The sequence below is a fragment of the Pipra filicauda genome, unplaced genomic scaffold (assembly GCF_003945595.2).
Source record: "Pipra filicauda isolate LSUMZ 115617 unplaced genomic scaffold, ASM394559v2 scaffold301_size890592_pilon, whole genome shotgun sequence".
NCBI lineage: Eukaryota > Metazoa > Chordata > Aves > Passeriformes > Pipridae > Pipra > Pipra filicauda.
This window is the reverse complement of record NW_024104423.1, coordinates 768830-788838: the sequence shown is the minus strand read 5'-3', so window position 1 is coordinate 788838 and position 20009 is coordinate 768830. Positions and strand designations below refer to the sequence as shown.

The following is a 20009-nucleotide window of genomic DNA, read 5'->3' as shown; positions in this document are numbered from 1 at the left end:
ACTCATCCTGTTCTTTACAGTAAACAGTGATAAACTTGAGTGACAACTGATTTCCTTTTGTACTTTCAGGAATAACGAGGTGCAAAATAGCCATATGAAACGGGAAATTTGGACAATTTGTCATTAAAGAGAAGACAACTGCTGTCTTGAAATAATTGTCTGCATTGGCCAGAAATAGTTTCATATTTCTTTTATATTTATGTCTGTAGAAGAGAAGTTTAAAGCCCCAAATCATAAGTATTTTTGAGTTACAAATGCCTGCCAAACTTCCTGTAAAGCTGGCAGTTTTTAAATAAGTTTTGCCTAAATTAAACACGTGGTAAAGTCTTCGCATATAAGCTATAGGAGAACTTGGAGAAATAGAAAGTTTTTAGGACCAAAACCTCCCATCTTTCTTTCTATGCAAATATGTACATTTATCAGAGGTACACAACACCTGCCTTAATGTTTATGTAAAATGGTGTGCTTCTCTGCTGCTGAAACCTTCATCATGGAAACCTGAATCATGGACATCTTTCTGACAGGAAAAGAATTTGAGGCTCTGTGGAAATTAGAAGACTATTATATATGAAGAATCTTCCAGATCAGTCTTTTTTTTTTAACCATTAAAATTTTGAGTGGACAGCGTGATGACAAATATGAACCAATTTAGTGATTCTGTGACTGAGCTGCCAAATATCAACCAAATCCCATGCAACACCTTAGAGAAGCACAAGGTTTGCTCTGCTCTCTGCCTGTGGGTACATGATCATTTGGCACAATATACAAGTTCCCAGAAGAGGTTCTCCAGCCCCAGGAGAGCAGGAGGGAGGAGAACAGGGGCCGTTTCATTGCCCCTATTTTAGGTTGAATTTTTTTCCCCTGACCAGAGTAATTCCTGATTATTAGATGATTGAATTCAAGGGGGTTTTACTGGCAGAGCTGGCAGAGCACTGTAGAGCAGTCTCAGTCAAGGAGACACTGTCTGTAGGCCGTTGTATAAGAGAAGGATTTGTACAACAGTTTCTCCATTAATGGACCAGAACAACCTAGGCCACTCCAGCTTCCTGAGCAAAAGTCTCATGAGTATTAACAGTTCCTATTTATCTGCTAATGGATAAATCAAGTTATGCAGAAACATGAATAGAGCCCCACAGCATGCCCTCCGTGGTGTATGAATCTTCTCTTACAATGTGTCATTTGCATACCTCATACTGTTTATTTTTTCACCAGGTCTTATGGGAAGATGAAATAAAAATACAGGATGCCTTTTGTTAGCATAATTTATATACATAAAAGAATAAAATTTGAGCAGGTTTTCACAAAAGAAAATTAAATAACTTTGCCAGCTATTTCGCTTAGAAATTCTTCAGCCTTAATAAAAGAAAACTTGACTACATGATGGATGACTTCCAAGTGTTGAGTGTGATGCTAACATGAGCTTTATCAGTAGCTAATGTTCTTGTTATGCATCACCCATACTTGATTGCAAGTATCACAAGTAAAAATCTGATAATTTATCATTCTGAGTCTAATCCATTGATTTTTTTTCATTGATAAACATAATTCTGAGACAAAATTCTACTGTAAAGGAATCAGTTCTGTTATGGCACAAAAATCTTGATTTAACATGATGATGCATAGCAGCTCAAGAGAATGTGCTTGTTTATCTTTTCTGTGTTTAATACCTGGCTGTGTGATACCAAGCATAGCTGAAAATTCAAATAAAATAAAAGCCATCTATACTTACTCTTACAGGTACCATTTCCATTTCCTACAAGCCTCTTAGATGTCCTGGTTTTGGTGAGACAGAGTTAATTTTCTTCTCTGTGGTTGGTACAGTGCTGTGTTTTTGGATTTAGTATGAGAGTAATGTTAATAGCACACTGATTGTTGGTTGTTGCGAAGTAGTGCTTAAACTAAGTCAAGGACTTTTCAGTGTCTCATGCTCTGCTAGGGAGGATTTGCACAAAAACCTGTGAGGGAACACACCCAAAACAGCTGACCCAGGCTGGCCAAAGGGATGTTCCATAGCAAAGAACATCAATGCCCAGTATATAAGCTGGGGGGAGTTGACCAGAAGCCACTGATTGTGGTTCAAGGACGTGATGGACATCAGTCAGTGGGTGGTGAGCAATTGTATTGTGCATCGCATGCTTCTCTTGGGTTCTGTTGCTCTTTCTCCCTCTTCTTATCATTACAAATATCTTTACTGTTGTTATTGTTGTTAGTAGTAATAGTATCATTATTAGTATAATATTTTTCATATTACTGTTGTTATTAACATTAATGTTATATTTTGTTTCATTTATTAAATTGTTCCTATCTCAGCCCCTGAAGTTTACATTTTCTTTCTGATTCTCCTCCATGACTGGGGGTGTGGCATGGGGGAGTGAGCAAGTGACTGCGTGGTACTTAGTTGCCAGCCTGCGTGAAACCATGACACTGATCTTACTTTCCAAATGCCACCAAGAGCTGGTAACACTGCAGGTTCCACAGAGCAATTCCTGTGAGTTGGAAAGGGCTCACTCTTCTGCTTCAGCTGAGTGTGCCTCTTAGCACTAATGCTTCCAACTTTAAGAAAGCTCTTTTATGATTGACTATACAGCATTATATAATTTGCATTAGATAGGTTTTAGTCTTCTCACTGCTACTGTATTCAGTGTGCATTATTCTTACCCCGGAAAAGCACTCCTGTCTTCACTTTCTTTGCCAGTCTTTCCAGCTTGATGGTTGTGATTTTGATTACAGTTTAGGCCTCATTTAACTTGACTGTCCTGAATATCATCCAGCAAGCAATGGCGTATTTTTTAAGATATTTTCTTCCTTGATTGCCATGTCACTCTTTGCTAGACAAAATTGTCTTTCAGGTCTGAAGATCTGTGAGGAGGAAATGTAAATCCTCTCCTTCCTATCATAAGTCTGTGATACTATATACCAATACAGCAGTGGATCTTTCATTTTAAGGATAGAACTTTATTTTGCCTGTTTTCTCTCTATAAACTTTCAACCAAATGAGTTAGGAGAGGTGGCGTGGGAAGGGGGAGTGCCTGTGGGTGTTGGAGGAGGGAAGGAAAAGGAGTTGAAGGAAGTATGTTATGGAATAAGATGTGCTGAGTGTGTTTTAGCAGAGTGCAGATATTTCTAGAAAGACATTATCCCTCTCAGCATTTGTTGGTAATCCGAAGGTAAGAATAGCTACATGGTGGCCTCAGCTGGGAAGGATCAGAGCATGAACTTCAGAGCCAGGTGATGTTCTTCAACCAGTGCCTAGCATCTGAGTCAAGGAGAGACTTTTGCAGCTCATGTCTGCTTTATATCTCTGTTTTATGAGAAGCTCTCGTTTGTAATAATGTTTATCATCATTTTGGCAAGTGCTTGGGGGTTATTCTATCGGCTTGCTTGTTTTGGGAAGACCTGCTCAGCTAAGTAATAAATAAAATAGACATTGTGATATAGGCTAGCAGGATAATGAGAAGGTGTCTCTTTCAATTCCTTTCATATTGACAGTGCCTCGTTTCCAATCTTGTGCAAATAATGAGAAAAAATTAATAATGGTAGACATTTTTCATAATGGAAATGAGTTTGTAAATTTATTAGAGAACCATAGGTGCTTGTATTCCTGCCACGATAAGGTTCCCACTTTGTTACTCAGTCACACCCTGCTGTTAATTTTTCTTTTTCAAAGGTACCTACTTGAATTTTATAGAGTTTTGAAAACACAGGGGGAATTATTTTGCAATGACAAAATGGTTACAGTGAAGACAGAATAGTGGCTCCTAATTGCTAAATAAAAAACTTCAGTTTGGATGAAGAGCATGAATTTAGAGTAATCTGCTTGTATTTAGAACAGTAGTAATTAGAAATTATTAGATAGAAAAATATAAAAATAAATTATTTTCTAATATTCTTTCATTCTCTAAGATAACAAAGTAAGTAATTTCTAACACTTTCTAAGGGAAATAATTTTCCATTTTAAAAATGTCACAGATCGTCTTCTTATTTGCAGTAAGTTTTAAACTCTTCTGATTTAAAAGTAGTGCCACTGCTGTAAGTTAGCCGTGTGCTACATTCCTTTACACTTTACAAGGCTTCTTAATACTGTCAGAGACTGTGTATTTGTATTGTATGTGCAAGCAAGTACTGTTCTGCCTAATCAGGAGTGCAGGAGAATTAATCTCTCTGTGGTGCTTTTTGGTCTGAAAAATTCCATAAAACAACACCAAAACAAAAAAACTCTGTATTGACTTATACACAGGTTGGTAGCAGGACTACATCAGTAGAGCCTAACACTCATGTCCTAAATACAGAATGATATGAAGAAATGAATTGGGTAATCCATAGAACTCCTCTTAATAATTTGTGTGTGTGTAACTAGAATTTACTCCTTACAACATATCCTAGTAAGAACTTGTGCTTCCATGTTTTCACAGATAAAAAGGAAGCTACATAAAATGCAAAGAATACCGACACCCCCAAATGCAGTATTTGATCTGTGTTAGTGTTCCACATGTAAATAAAATAGGTGAATAGTACTGGGATAAAATTTACTCTATCTCCCAGTGCAGTGATGGATATTTCCTCTAATATAAAATATAGTTCATAGGGTGTTTAATTAGAATATGATTTAGGATCTGTAATTTGTTTTTAGAATCCATATTTCTTAAATGTCTTTGTAATTTAATATATGTTATCATTTAAGAAGAGATAAGAAGCCCCTACCATTTGGAATTGAAAAAACATATACAGCAAAACTAATAAAAGCAAAACCAAACAAATAATGTGGACATCAGAACTTGAACAGCGAGCTGTACACCTGTCTCTTCACTATCCAGACCTTAAGCCCTTGTATACAAGCATTCATCCAAAGAAGAGAGATGATCTGGAAGGAATGTGTGTGGCTTCATGCTTGCATGTGTACTCACCAGTGCAGCACAGCTAGTGAGGTTGGAGACTGTTTTGCTGCAGCTGTCAGCAGCAAATTTCTGTCCTCCTTGTGCACAAAGGAGTTGTGTCTTGTTTTCTGAGTGTTGAAGTGATGCTGTTGTCCCTTGGTAATACAGGCTGTGTCTCTGCAATACAGTCTGATGTGGAGGAGTCAGCAGGGGAATATGAGGAATAAGCATATATACAGAACTGACAAGAACAGTTTTAGTGGGACCAGGATTATGGACACTTGAGAAATGTGCAAGTTGTATTGATAACATGACTTATCTATGCTTCATCCATTAACACATACTTATTCAGATGACCCATTTTTAAAGTAAAAGCCTCACATCTTATGTAAATATGCTATTAGATTTCAAGAACCTGCTGGAAAGGTTCCCAATTCTGCCTTTCTGTATCTAGCCAACGCTTTGACAAATACAAACAATGTGGTAGCTTTTTAGCATACCCTGCCAGAAAAGCAAACAAACCGAGGACAGAAGAAAATAAGGTGATTTCATCCTGCTGATAGGATATGGCAGCACACTGAGGCAAGGACTTAACATTCATTGGGCATGAAACAGAGGATAGACTCGGTCATGAGTCCCCTTTTGTTATCAGGCTTTCACAGAGTGAGAGACTGGACTGGGTAATTAGTCTGATCTTCTGTCTCTGTATGTTGTTAAATTTAATGTAGATACCGTTCACTTCAACCAAATAACTTTATTCAGAAAAAATAATTTTGTCCTTCAGAGACTAAATTTGGAGTTCAGAGAAGAGGAAAGATCAAAGTATCTTCAGTGTGTAAAGCCACTGTGATGGGAGGGAATTAACTACATAGGACAAGCCTAGTTGGTCCTAGCAGGCAACTGAGGTCCTGTGCTGCAGAAGCGGATTGAGAAGTACTTGAAAAAAACAAGACAGTAGGAATGAATCTCAGGTGGTTTATACACACTGAGGCGCTGACCAGAAACTGAGAGATGAGATAAAACCTCAGGAGCTTGCATGACAGCGTTGCACAAGTGTGAGCTGAGACTGGGCTGTCGGACTGTCTGGTTCCTAGAGGGAATGATCCTCTCCTTTGGTAATTGTATTTTTGTTTCTTATTACAAGATGTGATACCTTGAAGGAAGAACCTGGATGACTACACCTGTGTGTTTTATATGCTGAGACATTTTATAATGTTCTGAAAGAAATTCAGTCGTGATGCACTTTGGTTTTGGTTGGTTTGGGTTTGTTTTTTTTTAAAGTATTAAGAAAGGAAGTATTTTAAAAGATATGTGTAGGTATAAAAAACAAGTGAATGAAGATAATGTAGAAAATAAAAGAGTTCTTATTTTAGCCAAAGATTATGTTTTAACAATTTTCTTATGTTAGTCTTTGAATATAAAATGAGCATGAGACAAATACAAATGACTGTGCAATGACAAAGATGGTATGTTGTGACTTTGAACAGGGAAGTAGCTTTGTTTTGTACATCTTTTTATTATGTTTATAAATATGCATGTGCCTATTCTGATGCACAGAATTAGAGGCTCAACATTTTTAAATTAACTGTTCTTAATGTCTCCTGTTTAGCAGACTGGTTAAGAAGTACAGCAAAGTTTAAGAACAATGCAAAATTATGAGGAGTTTAGTAAGAACATGCTTATATAAAGCTATATATGGGCAAAAATTTGTATCTAAGCAATATGAAATATCTACAAATTAGCTGAATGTTAGTTCTCAAATGGTCACTTAATTATAGTGTGCTTACAGAGATACCCTGACTATAATTATCCTGCCTATAAATGTAGTCCATATTTAACAGTTATTGTTGAAGGACACTTGTAACTGTCAAAAATGTGCTGTACAATGGCTAACATTTATCTTGCTGATGGCTCTCATTCATAAATTTCTTTCTAAATGAACAAGTTCTTCTGTACAGATTCAGATTTTTGAGTTAGTGGAAAATAAATGTTATAGGGTCCCTTTCTTTCTTCCTTCTTCAGGAAACTAAAACAAATGACAAAGCTGTTTCCCCTCAAACTCTGTGATTAGTTTCACCCCAGAACAAAACTTGTGCTCCATAGCATGGGTACTTTCTGTAGAAGCATTTAGGCAGCCCTTAAGTTTCAGATAGTAGGTAAGTCAGTAACATTCCTGGTAACGATAAAGATGAAATCTTTTGAAATGGGTTACATAACTTGCTGCAAGTGCAGAGATGGCTTGGCATACATGTTTAATGGTTTCACCTGTGGTGATGCTTGAGGGCAACCTCCAAGCCTTAATGCTGAACTCTAATTAGTGTAGACAAGATCACAGCACTGGATTTCAAGGGAATGCAAGATAACCTGGAGACAAATTACCACTGAAGTAACATGACGGGTCCTGACAGTATGTTCAAATCATTTACAGAAAGAAATACATCCATCAACTCCAACATTTGCTAATATTTTGGCTACCAAAATATTTTGTGCCCAATAGGTAGCTAGACTTCTGGATAAGTATAGAAGTGGCACTGTAACTGGAGGGTTTATGGTAATTCTATAAGCAGCAAAGTGTCTCTGCAAAGGAGAGATAAACAGCTAGTAATCCTCATAATTCCCCACTGATAGCCTATCCATCTCTGCTATAAATTAGAAAGCCCAGAGATTAGGAAGGCTAGGCAGGGTGTAGCTCACAGCATTAATCACAGTATTAGGACAGCAGTGTGCTCGAATTCTGTGTCCAAAGCTCTGGTATTTCTCTCTAGGTTAAAGTGACATAATGTAGTTTGGAATACATATCATGTAAGCTGCCAACTCAATGCAGAGATGGTTTTACAGAAGACACTGTTATAAACTTAAAATTAAGGTATTGACTGCAAAATGAGGAACAATGCAGTAGTTTTCACTATGAGGACTGTAGCTGAGATTTTGTAATCTCTTCAAGTTTCCAAATTAAGATTTTTTTTTCTTAATATGTGTTTAGAATTATTCAGGTAGAATTAGGGTCAGTTTGTTCTCATACCTCTTGGTTCTGGGAGTATATTGTGCAAATGATTCTGATCTTTTGGAGTCTGCATGCGACCATACAAGCAAAACTGGTAATGTAGTCATTGTCTGTGTGCAAATTCTTATTTAAAAGTAAAATATGAATGAGCACCTTTAAAAATTAGAGGTTAGTTATTAGTTCTCATAAGCACATGGTTGAACTAAATATATTTTATCAGAAATTTTCTTGATAATAACATTTCATTGAAGTGGTAGTCAGATGGAGATTGAAGAACTGTGGTTTGGCCTCCATAATAGTATGGGTTTTATTCCAAATCCTTTGCAACTTTTGATTTAAGATACTTAATTCCAAAAATGGGTATTTTTGTCATCTGCTTTTTATTAGATGATACATCAGAATATACATTTTATGTGTTCAGATCTCCACTCCCTAATTTCAAAGTCCTTTTGAATATATTCACAATAATTGTACTCTGGGCATGTAATTGATGCCTATGTTATTGTCACTTCAGCCTTTCGGAATGCCTAGTTCAATGAACTATTGCTTGAGGGACTATTTTGAGAGAGAGTAAGTTGTTTCCAAAATTGACAGCGCATCAACAAACTTATTATCCTTACATGCACAGTAGCAGTGTATAGGGCTTTTGGGACAGTGAAAGTGTTTCCATCTTGTATCTTCTTGCTTTGGAGTGATGATAGGGTGTCTGGTTTTGCAGTCATGAGAAAGGCTAAATGGAAATATCTAGAGGAAGGAACTTCCTAATTACGATATGAAAAATGTCTGCTCAGCAAAGGGAGAAAGAACACTTTAATATATATTCATGGGAAAAAAAAACAAACCAAAACCAATATATCTGAAAGAGCTAGAATTATATGGAAAAAGGAAGATTTTGCTTTAAGTGTTTGAGATATTATGAAAAGATATGAATTTTCATAAGACTGATGGAATAATAGGATACAGGAACAGAAGGTGGCAAAAGAAGCACCATTTTATCATCAGCACAGAGTAATTTAGACTCAGCAGATTCTGTAACGAAGTTGAAGATTCACGTAATTGCAAATAAATGTCTGCGAGATGACAGCATAAGGCAGAAGACAGTCCCAGAGAGATGTCCATAAAAAAACCCCAAACCAAACAGTTAGAGAAAATGCACCCTTTAGGGTAAATACGAAGTTCACAACAGGGAACTGTGGAAGATAAAGCACCAACCCACAAAATGCAAAATCTTCCAGCAAAAGGTAAGACACATATGTAAGACATCAGTGGAAAGACATTTTGTAAGACAGACAGATCCAAAAGGGAATTAGCACTGGATGACAGCAAAGAAATAGATCTTCAACAGCATATAGAATGTCTTTGTATGCAGCTAACTTCTGAAACATTTTCACCGAACTTTGAATGTCAGCATGTTACTGATAATGGCCTGATCTAACTATCCACCACAGAGATGTTTGAGGAGAGCAACGGAGATTTTTAGGCAGCTTTTTTATCATATTAAGGGAGTCTTCTACAGTGCATCAGTCACCACGGTTTGTGTCTGGACGACAACCAGGAGAGTTTCTGGTGGGGAGGTGAATAAGGACTTTTGCATCTGTAGTAGTTGTTCAGCATGAACAAAGAAGGCCATCTTAACTGAACTTTGAAGAAACTAAACCAAATGTTGGTGTTGAGACTTTGAGCTGTTTGAAAAACTGGCAGAAGCCATTAGGAAACAATCAATTCTATAAATACTTTTAGAAAGTGATGTGCTTCAATCCTAATTATTTTCTAGCACACCCAGAAGAGAATTGTGTGCCTGATGATGATGAGGAAGTAAAATTCTCATCCTCTTTACTTCCTCAGGAAACTCAACAGGTGTGGGACTACAGTTTGGAAAACTATTAAGATCTATCCTTCCCTTCCAAAGTACTTTTAGAAAAAAGAAAAAAAAAAACCAAGCATGTAGTATCATGACTGGCCATTTCACTGTGGCTAAGTGAATATCGTATTTAGACCTATGGATCTGAGGCATAAGAATTATATTCTGGTTGTATTTGTATGTCTGTAACAATACTGGAGTATGTGTGTAAACTATTTTTAGTTCCATTATATTCCAAATTATTCAACATTGCACAGTCAAAGCAATGTTGCTGTCAGTTCCATGGTGTCCTCAGTTCTGAGCATTTTGTCAGATTATATCACAAGACTTGTTCGGGGTATTGACCACCTATAAAAAATCTGATTGATTCTGTTTGCTCTAATTTATCACATAGGAATTCAGAAGTTAGAAAGAATGTAGGATTTTTTGGTGGAGTATTTGATGGTTTTAGTCATTAAACAGTCGTTTTGTTTGTTCTATTCACTCTGCTTTTTCCCAAGCTCATCATAAAATAAAGAAAGGGTACTGTCCTGCTCTTTATCTGTGCAGTTATGTTTCATTGACTAGGCAGCCATGGACTGTCCTGAACATTTCCCAAGGTCATTGGGAAAATGTGTCTTTATGTAGGAGTATCTGATCAACAGAGGGCACAGTAAGCTTACAGAAGCAACAGTACGGTGATGTCTCATACCTTTTCAGACCTTGTTTTACTAACCTCCCTGAAGTTATTTTGGGGAGTCAAATAATTTATTAGTCTCAATAACCTCTATATTTGCTTTTGATTTATTTCTGATCCCTAAATTTGGGGACTTTATTGCAGTGTAGCAGTGATGATTATATACAATATTACCTTTTTGTTTCTGACAGCTCACTTGCATGCTATAGATGCCTCCTTGAGTAACTAGTTGGCAACAATTCAGAGATCTTTGCCTTGCTATTCTCTACCAAAAATTACCTTAGTATCTGAAGCTAAATCAATTCTCTCTTTTGATTAAAAAGAAGGAGAAAAAGGAGAGACTAACTGATGGAAACTTTCTGGAGCAGAGTTACAGACTCTGGCTGAGCAGCTGCTTACATTGTCATGACTGGAAACAGAAGTGGTGGTGAGGCATGACTTCTTTTGTGCAATTTGTTGTCTGAGGTAACAAGTTGTATAAAGACAGAAATGCTGCATCTAGAGACTTCAACCGTTCCATATATTGTGCTGGACTGTGTGGATTTGTAGCTGAATTAGCTGCCCCTTTGTCTGATATAGACACCTTCACTTCTAGTTATAAATATCAACTTAATTTTCTAATAACAATAGTTAAGTTTAAAGGGATCATTTTTTATGAGCTTTAAATATGATGAGGATATCCAAATGTGGATACCAGTCTTGCAAACCTAGCAATGAAAATTCTTGTATTAGTATGTCATGGTTTAGGAATGGTATTCCCCAATTTAGTGTTCCCACTGAAACCCTCCAAACCACATGCCATTCAATCACTGTGCCTTCCCCCTCCTCCTGGTGGGATGGAGAGGAGAATTGGAGGCAAAACTGGTAAAGATCATGGGTTGAGATAAAAGCAATTTACTGGAAACAGCAATGAAATAAGAGAACTAATGGTAACAACAACAATACTAATGACAGATTATACAAGAAAAAAGGCAAAATATTCACACGACTGCTCGCCCCCATGAGGTGGAAATGCCCCCACAATACCCGACTGCTCCCTCTGCCACACCACACCACCTGGAAGAAGGGACCCCTTTCCCCCTCTCCAGGAAAATTACATTATTGTAAGGTTCAGATGCATGCCAGTACCCCCAAAATACCAGACAGTGTAAGGATTTAGGAGAATTTATTTCCAAAGTCAAGAACATTTAACATCTCAGTACAAATCTGCACTGGGACTAGGAAAAGACACACCCTTTGTTCTTCCTAGGACTTTTATTGTCTCTGGCCCTCCCAGCTGTGGGGCCATCAAACATACCTGCAAGAACTTACTTTCTCTCTACTTGGGAGTCAGATCCTCCGGAATGCAGGAGAAAACATCTTAAACTATCTCTGGGAAAGATGTCTTTTTCCAGGCAGGAAAGCTTTCTTAAGTGAAAAAACCCTCATCTCCTCGTAATAACTCTTCAAGAAAGGTCTTATACAGTTACAGTTATATTAATGGTAGTTTTAAAAATGTTTCCAGTAACACTGTAGATATTGTTCAGGTTAACAACTGGCAGTCTAAAACTTCTCTTTGTTGAGCCACTCTCTTTGTTGTTATGTTCTGTCTGAAAGTTCTCATGTCGGGACTATGAAGAGACCCTACTGTGACTGGATAACTTCTATGCATAATTTTTAGACTCCTTATTCTTGGAAGATGCGCCTTTTCTAAGTTGCTGTCAGGTGCTTTATTAACAGAATCCGTTTCAGAAAGGTGAGGAATCATTGCTATACTTCATGAAGTTTGTTAGATTTTTTCTTCCTCTCCCAGCATGTTGTCAGCATGCTTGTCTTTTCTACCTTCTTAAGCAGTTCACTTTTCCTGTGATTCCCTTGAACCTCACCCTATTGAAAATCTATTGTATATTGGCTTCATTTTACCTACTATCTTGCAAATAAATAAAAATTTTTGTCAGGTAGTAGCCCGTAACATTTCTTGAAGGACATAGGGACTCTGCCTTGCAGAAGGGAAGCAAACACCAAGTTTGCATCTTGGACAACTCAGAATTCCCCTGAATTTATCCCTCTATAACCAGCATATGGAAAATCAGGAAAATGGAGGTATATACACATTGATCTCTTGCCCAGAGTGGGAAAGCAATCATTTTCATTGAAATGAAAATCACTCTTCTTTCAATTCCTGTCAGCTGTTTGCCACATTGAATTTTACACACGAAAATTATTTTTTTCCAGGCACTGCAAAACTCTTCTTATAGTTAAAAGTATTCTGATGCAGGGAAAAAAAAAAAAAAAAGAAAAAAAAAGAGCATTTGAATAACACTTGGTAGTATTTTTGTTTAATTTGAGGAGTGTTTGATATTGCACATATTGAAAAACTTTAAGACTGCTTTCAGCTGAGACTTCATGTGTGACATTATAAGATTTGGATGGGAGGAATCTTTGATTTTGCTTCCCAGAAAGGCATCGTGTTCTCTCTACTTCAGACCTTCATTTAGAGGTGGGAAATTGACACTATTACATTGTCTAATATTTTGTAGATGTTAAATCCCTTCCAAATATACCGTTTGCAAATAGTAGGCCTCCAGATGCTTGGAAAAAAGCAAAATATATTAAAAGGTGGTCTGAAATTAAGATGATGTGTCAAAAAGAAAAGGGTATTTTAGGTTATAATTATTCTAATTTAGTAATGTGTATTTTCAATTATCATTGTAGTTCAACTCAGAAATACTAATTTTTTTAATCTCTAAGCCTAGGCCAGTGCTGAGTTCTCAGGGCACAGTTCTGCTCAGGATTGCAGATAGGTAGTTACTGGAGAAGTCAGAAAAGTGCACATGCAACTCCAGAAACAGAATTTGCCTTTAGTTGCAAGGCTTTCTTTAGTCAGTGTCATAGGAGATAGCATTGCACCTCAGGCAAGAAAATGTGACTGTTTAATGTTCGGGACAGAACTCATGCTTAAGCTCAGAAACTGAAGTATAACTGTTGTTTGTTTTTATTTTAGCAGGGAAAAAGCAATAATCCCAACTGGCAGTCCAAAAATAACCAGATTGGAGGGTGGAAGGAAAAAGAAGGAAAAGGGAAGACTAAAATGGAGAGGTAAATTGTTATTCTCTAGCCACAGTTGTCTTTCAAGGAGGAGCAGGGAGGCAGCATTTTATTAGGAGTATGTGGTAATGCAGTGATGTATGGTGATTTTGCAAATGATGAGTAGGAGACACCACAGCTATGTCACATCATTTGAAATGATTAATGAGATGTGGGAGAAAAAGGGGAGCACACTATCTCCACTTCTCTTCTGGAGATGTAAGCAGCTTGCAGTAAGTTGTCTCCTAAATTTCTCTGAATACTTCCTGAATATTGGACTATTACTGTTTCTAGTAATTCACTGTAATGTTATCTCTCCCTATTTCTATGGTAATTTCTGGTCTCACATTCAGTCTCACCAGTTTTGGTGGTTCAAGCATCGGCCAAGTCTGATTCTTTGAAATGAAATTGTGTAGCTGCAGATTCTTATTTGTCATTCCCATTTCCTTAATCATCAGATTAATGGGTGTTTTGATGTTATGGGATAGTGGCATGTTTAGACCATGATGTGCTGATATTTTGCATCTTCTTTGTATTTGCCCAAATGATAAACCACAGCCACAGTGGAAGGAATGTTATGAGTCCTGAGATGGATTCTCCCTTTTTTAGCTGATTCAGAAGTGAGTTATGATATGATATTATCTGAGGACTAGAAATTTGAAGGGAGGAAAGTAAAAAATATGAGACTCTAAAAATGCTCTGAATCCAGTCTTGATGTTTATTTTTGGGTTTTTTTCTCATGAAAATAAATTTAAATATTTTCTTCTTGAACATTTTAAAAGTTCAGTGTATTCTTCCTGGAAAGTACTGCTACTAGGTATTACATAGGCTGCATTTTTAAGTTTGAACCTTAAATACAACATAGAGGGATTTTTGACTAGTAATTCATATAATTTCTTTATATTACTTTATTTTTACTTTATGACTTTGCTTTATATTACATGTTTAGACTTGAAGCTTTTTTGTATTGGTAATTTCAGTAGAAGTTACTAGTTTCCTCTGACCATTTTTCTCCCCTATGCTGTAAAACAATAGATAGCAATGTGTGATCCTTTAAAGCTCAGTGGTCTGGAGAAGACTGAAATTGAACCCAGACCCCACTGAAAGACTGTAAATTTTGCATTGCAGAAGCAAATGCAAAGTCCAGTGTTTGGGCTGGGATAACCTTGTGCAACACAGAGTCACAGAATATGCCGAGCTGGAGCACAGACTGGTAGGCCAGCTCCTAAAAAGCAGCTTGGTAGCTTCTGGAAGTATTCATGAGCGACCAGTTGTGCATGAATCTGCAGTGTGTCCTTCTAGAAGATAGGCAATCATGTCCCAGGCAATGTTAGCAAGCATAACCAACCAGTCTTTCCTCCTCCACTCTTTGGCATTTGTGAGACCACATTGGGAGAACTGGAACCGGTTTAGAGTTCCCCCATAAAAGAAATACATTGACATGTTGGGTTGAGTCCAGCAGAGATCTACCAAAATGGTCATGGGTCTTGAGTACCTCTGAGGCTGTGAAAGGTGAAGCTGAGAACTGGGTTTGTTCAGCGTTAAAAAGAGATGGCTGATGGGAGGTCTTATTGCTGTCTTCATGTACCTAAAGCATACAGATGAGACAGGGCCAAACCCTTCTCAGAGGTGTATAGTGAAAGGACCAGAAGCCACAGATAAAAGGAAATGCGGGAAATTCTGACTAACTAGTAGTTGTTTAGAGATATTACCAGAGGTAAAATCACTGGAGCAAATGTCCCAAGAGGCAGAGGCATCTCCATCCTTGGAGGTACGCAGAACTTGGCAGGACTGGCTTTGAGATAGGTGCTTGGAAGAGATGAGCTCTAGAAATTGCTGCCAACTGGTTTTGTGCATGCTGGCAAAAGAACAGGAGGGAGATAAATGGGATTTCTGATGGAGATATGCAGCACAGGAGGCATCTCCGTAGTTACAATTGTATGAATATTTGTAGAGTGGAGTTTGTCAGGGTTTTTTGCTAAAACACTTCTGGGTCTTACTTTCACCTTAACTTACTTGACAAAGTTTATATAATTTTTCATTTTGGGATGTTTTGATTGTTTGTATGTTTGTCAGATTTGCAATCCTAACAGTGTATCTTCTTTCTCATAATAACTAGCAACTGATAAGGACCTTGATGATCCAAGGCCTCATTTCTTTATAAGCTTTGATCAGTGAAGTGGATAAAAAAATCAGTTTCTGAATTATTCCAGTTTGGATTTTGCCTAGATACTGTCTGTAAATAGTAGAGATGATTTACACTTATCTGTATCTCAGTTCCTGCTTCAGGCTCTCAGCAAGCTCCAGCAGATATGAAATGGATATGACGGGCTATAGCAATGTTTAGAAGGCTCTTTCCAGAACCATGGTTCTAGCAACTTGTTTCAAATGTAGTAATTTTAGGTTTTGGAGTACAAGGTAAAAAACTAGCAGTCTTCCAAACAGGTGAGACTCAGTGAAATCCAGTCTCTGATGGCATTACTTTGAAAGAATGCAAAAAGTACATTTTGTGTTGCTTTACATTAATCACTTGCTTGCTTTAAACCCATTTGCTAGATGTTACTTACTCTCTGGAGGCTGCTTTCATGGACCATCTTGAGAGCTCAAGTTGCTCAATGGTTCACCTGCTTTGAACCCACACAGATGGGCAGTCATCCAGCTAACACAAAAATCTCCCAAGCAAGGATTTCCACATACCAATGTGACGTACTTGACTGAGATGGTTTCTGTATGGCCCTATGTCAGTCATCTGCACATCTGAGTAGTGTACTGTGTTTGGGCCTCCCCTTTCAGGAAGGTCACTTGGCATCTCTCCTGAGCTCAGCTGAAGACTGTTCATTCCTCTTGTAGAAGTCTCCCAGTATGTCTCTTTTCCCAGGAGCACTTGGAGCAAGGTGTGAGCTGATAGGGGCAGCTCATCCATTGCTCCACTGATGCCAGAGCCGTATGGCCCTGCTATGCCCTGTCAGATCAGACTTTGTCCGTATGTGTGCAAATAAAATGCCAAGAAACTTGTTGTCACTGCTGAACTAGCTTATCCCACTTGCAGCCTATTCCCACTGAAAGCAGTCTCTGGCAAGCAGGACACCAGGAATAAGTGGCATGGATTAGCCTAGCAGTGGCTGGCATCCTCTCAAGGGCTCATGTGCAGGAATCCGAGTGCCCGTGTTGTGCGGTACACACAGACTGAACTTGGCACAGTGTCAGTGTCCACATATGTCCATGCTTGCTAAACCCTGAGCTTCTTGGGACCATGATTGCAGCTGTGTGCATGGGTGAGCTGGTGTGTACAGAAGACACAGTCACTTCACTGATGGTGGCCTGGATAGGCTTTTGGTGTAGCTGATGTAACTGTGTGACACAGCCTGGTCAGATGCTCAGGGCAACAGTCAGGAACTGCACTCTATGTTGCTTCACTGTTTAGTACTTTTTTCCATTAAGTAGCAATGGAAAGTACTTGTGGTCCTGCTTCTACTCCCACTAAAGTCTGTTGGTGGTGTTGGAAAAAGAGATAGTTCATTCACATCATGTTAGAATAATTTGGATTATCCTGAGAGGGGAAGAAAGAAAGAGAACTGAAAAAGTGAACTGAAAGGAGGGAATATCTTGCAAAAATAATTATTTTTTTTTTTTATTTTTAGTCACTACCTCCTTTTCTCTTGGATAAATTAGAATTATGAATTTAACATAGCAATTTAAGCTAATATTAAATTCATATATAATCAGCCCTTAAAGTATGTTAGCTAGTATTATACTCAGAGAAATGCTAATGAATTGCCAGCTTCCTGAAATGTATATACCTCCTATGAACTACCCAGACTGCTCGAAAAGAATCATGTCATCAGTTTGACCAGCTGACAAGGCATATGGCAAACTCTTTTATGATGCCTGTTATCTGTAATGATAGCTGTTTGTGTAGCTGTGCTATTCACTGAGTGAGAGTAGAACGGTAACACAGCAATTGCTACTAAGTGGAACAAACTGCAGAAGGACAAAAAAAAATTGAAGACCAACATTTTAGAAATGTGAGAAAAAGAAAAGCAGCAGTCACCCAGGGGAGTTTCTATAGCAGCAGTAATCTGAAACACCCAGGCACATTGCCAAGAGCTCCAGTAGGTTGTTAATCAAAACTTCCAAATCTCCTGCCAATCCAAGGCTTTCCTAGCATCAGAAGGGAAAGCTGTCACGTAATGATGTGATACTTACGTAAAGAAATTTCCAAATTTTTTTTGTGAGGAATATTCTTGTCCTAAGCAGATTTTTTTTTTCTTTTTCACCCTATAAAAGTATCCTTCCCATTGGACTTTCAGTTGAAGTAATGTATTTTTATAGGTTAATACATTTAGTTTTTAATAAGCATACAGGATTCTTTCTGATACCCTAGGGATTATATTCTCTTTTATTTGCATTAATTAGGTGTTCCAGTAGTAAAATGCAAATCTTATAAGTCTTCCTAGGAATGGTGAAAGGTAGTATTAAGAAGATTAGGCAGGTGTCTGTGTAAAGCAGACACTTTAATTGCAACATGAAATTTAAGTAAACACTGTAAAAGTGCTCCAGTTATCTATTGAGTTAACAGTAATATATGACTTTGCCTAAGGCATTGAATTAACTAAAAAATAATGTAAGCCGCTTCCTGTTTGTAGGAGTAGTTGGCTTCTTAATACTATCACATGGTAGGCATCTTTTTTTCAGCTGATGCTGACAAATCCCATTATCTAGGAAGTGTTTCTATTGTGTAATCTTAGCAACGATGAAAGCAGCAGTGATTTCAGCCTTTTCCATCTTAATTTTCTGGGTGATGGATTTTTCAGTTCACTCGAAGGGAGAGGAGAAGGCAGCAGGATATAAAAGGAAAGTGTGCTTTTTGGCATGGTTTTCTCTTCCCACTGCTTGCCTGGCAAGCCCTCAGTGGTCCCTGTGAGGATGCCGGTGAGAGGCAGGAGAGAGGGCTGGAGGCAGTGGCAGTAACCGTTGGCCATTCATACCGACTGTGTTCCCCAGCACTGCGCTGTTCACTCTACCAGTGGTGGGATCAGAGCTAATTTACATGGTCTGGCATGTTTTGAGGAGAAATTCACTGTTTAGGGAATGTCTGCGAGTACATGGGATGGCAGTGAGCTTGGAGAGATATGTTTTTAAGCTGTGTTTTTATAGGAGCTGTGCTGCCATAGAAACTGAGAGCCTATACGTAAGCTTTGGCTTTCCATTTAAATAGCCATGAGTGCCTTTGGCCTGCCTAAATCTTGGGAGAGAGAGAGAGATTTATGGGGCTTAGGAGAGGAGAAATTCCCTCCCCCATGACCCTATTTCCCCAAAATACCATATGACAACAGGATTCTTTTAAGGGAACTGTTAAGAATATTAATGAAACAGAGCATCCTGCGTTTTTTGTAGAATAACACATGTCAGATGATTTGGAGGAAAGCTTTTACCAGTATAGTTTTCAACTTGTCAGGATGGAGTGGGGAAATTTGACGTGGAGGTGTAATTCTGAGTATTGCTTTATAAGTCTCAAATTTCATGTTATAGTCACATTATAGTTGTTTAGCCCCTGTATTTCTGCATAGCACAATTCCAGATAGTGACAGTAGAGTTGTTAATACCGTAAAGATCCCTGTGTGACAGGGGATAAATCAGTCTGTTATGGGCCAGAAGACATGCTTAATAGCCTTAGGCAAAATTAATGTCAAGTAGTAAACCCAAGAAGATGGTATGTATAAACTGAAATACTTTCAATCCAATAGGGACACTTCAACTCAGTAGTAGTTTGGCTTTAGTTTAGTTTACCATGCTTACACTGTAGCTATATAAGAAGTATGCAGCTTGTCTTGGATCACTGACTAGTTTATAGTGCTGAAAAAACCTACATGTTTTAATGCAAACACAGGAGGAATAAAACCAAGGCTAATAACTTCAGATTTCTTTGGAAATGACCAAGGGTCGATAAAATAATTTGACTGTTCTGTCAGCCATTCTGAAAGACATGACTACACTTCTGTCAAACACGAGATTGATGTTGGTAGGAGCAGGATGACATTGATCCAGTGAGGTGAAGTGACAGCTTTGAACATCACGAGTTTCAGTGCAGGCTGGAGACTCCAGGTAAATACTCAGAACAGTGACTAGTCTTGAAAAGCCTTGTTTGGCTGTGAATGAGTGCAGTGCTCTTAGTATTTGCAAGCAAGATTCATTTCACCATTTGATTTGGACATTTTAGCTGTCTGAAAACTGTGCATCTACTCTGAGCTGCTGCCTGGGTGCCTTTTCCTGCCATTGGAAAAGTAGTGATGCATCTTGTCTTAACGTGGCTAGATGAAATTATATGTGCTGAATATCACACCTAGAATGTTATTAACCTGAGTATACTTTTATGTACTTCAGTCTATCACAAGTGGCGTGCACCTTCATGTATTGCACTATTGCTTCAATGGAGATGATCAAAAGATCATTTTTTGAAAGAAAATAGTAGACTTGAATTGCAATTTCATGTTCAGGACAGACCACAGATTGTAATTTTAAACCCAA

At 38.0% G+C, this 20009-nt stretch overlaps 1 protein-coding gene across 4 annotated transcripts in view; it reads left to right on the top strand.

Moving 5' to 3' along the window:
* DLGAP1 (DLG associated protein 1) overlaps positions 1 to 20009 on the top strand; it is a 416743-nt gene that overhangs the window by 90360 nt on the left and 306374 nt on the right. Inside the window, exon 2 of one of the 4 annotated variants that reach the window (XM_039383296.1) lies at positions 13399 to 13493. The exons of the other annotated variants lie outside the window; for them this stretch is intronic. The gene's annotated coding sequence lies outside the window, so the exon portion shown is untranslated. The remainder of the gene's footprint in view (positions 1 to 13398; positions 13494 to 20009) is intronic. 4 annotated transcript variants of the gene reach the window in all.